Raw genomic sequence first — 3,114 nt, 5'->3', positions numbered from 1 at the left:
CAGGTATTAGTCGTAAGGTCACCATGAGGCAGGTCAGAGGGTAGGCCATGAGGCAGAGAACTCTGACCAAACGATGGTCAATAGGTACCTGGTCTGTGCACCATTGTATTAGTATATATAGTAGGGAGTCTGAGGCAGGGAACCTCAGACTTGATCTTCTCGTCGATCCCCCATCTCCTCTGTAGGTAGCTAGCAGCCCTACCTTCTACTGCCCCTTCTAGTCTAGGGAATACACCTCTTCACATCTCTTGCTGTGTCACCTCTGGTTGCTTCGCTTCTCGCACCAACCTCTGCATCAGTAAGCTTTGCCCTTGTTTGTTTTGGTGGCACAGCTCGTTGGCTGTGACACCTCCTCGATGAGAATATGATGTCATGCACTTTAGGCACCGATGTTTGAATTCGCTCGATGTACATTCTATCTCTTAATCCACCACGTCTACCATCTCTATCCCCTCGTTCGCAAGCTGTCTCCCTCTATGTCGCTTCCGCAGGTACGTTTCCCTCGATACAGTCTCTCGACAAGCGTAGCAGACAACAGCGACAAAAACATGTGCGCCTCGCAAGACCTCGCAATGGCCTCCCCAGCTGATCTGCAAGGTGCCAAGCATGCACTACTCCCTCATTCACTCACTGACTTCCTTGAGTGCCTGATTCACATTTCTGTTGCAGGTGGATACATGCATGGAAATGGTACATGGAGACCAGGGGAACGCAGGAAACCTTCGAGGCCCACTGCGAGTTTGTGAGTCATGCCGAGCGCCAGGTGTGTTCGATCACATGTATTGACTTCCTTTACTCACCTTTTCGACAGATGCTCGGACGGGTCCCCTGCGTTGTAGACAGTATGTGTCTAGCACCGCTATTGAGTCCTATTGCCGAATATCACTGATCTGTTCGCATTTTGAATCCTGACAGTGTCGACGACGGGCCTGTTCAAGTGGTTGTTAGGAGGCTTAGACATCACACTCATCTGTTGATCTCCCTTGCGGGTGAGGTTGACGCCGCTGCATGCGCGCCCCATTGGCACCACGGGCTGGTCCTGACATGATCCAACGGCATCTAGTCTTCTCCCCCTGTATTCAATGATACCTGAATGTAGCTGTATTCCACTGTGTAGCTTTACAACGACATACAATAGAATACGATCATGCGAAAATGTTCTGATACAAAGGGTCTCGACAGTAACCACGCCTAACCCAATGAAAACAGCCGCACCCGACCCAGCCCAACAGCGTTTGGTTGGTATCGGACGACCACCCGAGTTCATACAACGACATACAGCCAAAGTCGGGTGTACTGCCAAATTATGGGTTTGGTTGGGTTTTCCGACGTCATACATTACAAATTGACCTTATACAGCTGAGCCCATGTAAGTTCTCACTGAGGCTCATGGCCAACAGCAGCGACTAAGGAGTTGGTCAGCTGTGCCATGGACGGCACATCATGAGAGAATGTTCAAGCTTACTTGACTTGCACGCAACAGTCAGTCTCCCGCGATCGCGCAACGCCAGAAATAGTTGTCCAAGCTCTCGAGTCCAAAGATGCTCCCTGGCAGGCTTCTCCAAAGATACCAGGAAAACCAGCCGCTGTCGACGGAATGTGGAGAGAGCAGCTTCGAGCATACATCGATCCAGTTGGTTTCTTCCAATCGTTCGTCGTCAAAACACTGATTCAGAATATGTCGATGGGTCACAAGGAAGTGCACAGAGACATCCTCCAGGCTTGGGGGGCGGAAATTTGTGAGAAACTCGGTCAGTCTCCCTAAACTATCCGCCCCCTTTAGGGTAAAGTTTGAAAGTCGAAATAATGAACCCGGGGTTTATTAACAGGTTATTAACATGTTAATTAACGGTTCAAAAGTCCAGGGGTCTATCAGCCCGGTTATATATTGTTCAAAAGTCCAGATGGAGGCAATACATAGGTGTTTGAGCTGGAACCACACACTGCCAAAAATCTCCGTGAAGCACTAGTCTAAGACTTTGCTAATAAGCAAAATATACTAACATCATATGCAACTAGATATGGACGTTAACCTTGATCCGAGGTCCAGCGCCGAGAAGACAAGCAAGAAGCTGATGACGAGCAATTCTTCAGGAATGCCTTGCACATGCTTTTTTGCAACCCGGATAATGGAGACAAGGATTCCGATGATGATAGTGTAGCAGATGGCAAGCCTAGCAAGATACTGGAGGGAGAAGGGACGCATTGGCATGGTGATCATCGATGGGATACGACTGTTAACAAACCACGGCGGTGTTAGAAAATGTTCTTGACAGTTAATAACATTTATTAATAGGGGAGGTCAGAGTGGGCGATTCAGCCTACGATTCAGCCCCGATTCTGGTTCGATTCTGGTCAGAAGCGGCCTGGAGAAACGTCCCAGAATCGGAGTCAGGTTTGACCTACCCCTTCATGCACAGTGATTCTGCGCGCGATTCTGACTACGATTCCGCAGGTGTTAAGGCATTTGATGGGCGCAGCAAGTTTCAGGCTGTTCGATTATGTAATATTCTAGTTCCAAACACATGAGCGCCTTACCTACCTTCCTAACCATCTTCCCGATGCCTCGCCATACTGTCCATCGTGCTCTCGCAGAGAAATCTCTCAGGGCTTACATTCGTCTAGCTCGTTACAAAGCGCAGCTTCGCCAAAATGCTGCTGCACGCCGTCGTGCTACACTACTTCCAACCGGTCGCCTCCGTCGTCACTCCAGTGTGACCCTGTCTAGCTTGTCATCGCTATCTTCTCTCTCCTTGCCACCCTCAGCTTCAGATTCCTCCGGCAACTCTCTGGGCTCGCAGTCCTCTGACGCTTGGTCTCAAATCCTCGGAGATGATTGGCGATCCTACCATACTGATTGCACGCGTTCTATCACAAGCCCATCCTCGGCAGGCATGGCATCACTCAATCAGCGGACATCTGAGGGATCCGGTGCTTCAAGCATGGACACCGATGAGTTGGAGGCTTGGGCAGAGGAAAGGTTGGGATTGGATTCAGACTCAGGGTCATCGAGCGGACATGAGGCAGATGGGGAGGCATCGGATGGGGAAGTGTCGGAGGACGAGCTAGAGGACTATGTTGAGGGGGAGCCGAGGAAGGGATCGGGTCAACATG

Source organism: Dichomitus squalens (assembly GCF_000275845.1).
Source record: "Dichomitus squalens LYAD-421 SS1 unplaced genomic scaffold DICSQscaffold_3, whole genome shotgun sequence".
Taxonomy (NCBI): Eukaryota; Fungi; Basidiomycota; class Agaricomycetes; order Polyporales; family Polyporaceae; genus Dichomitus; species Dichomitus squalens.
This window is presented reverse-complemented; position numbering follows the sequence as displayed.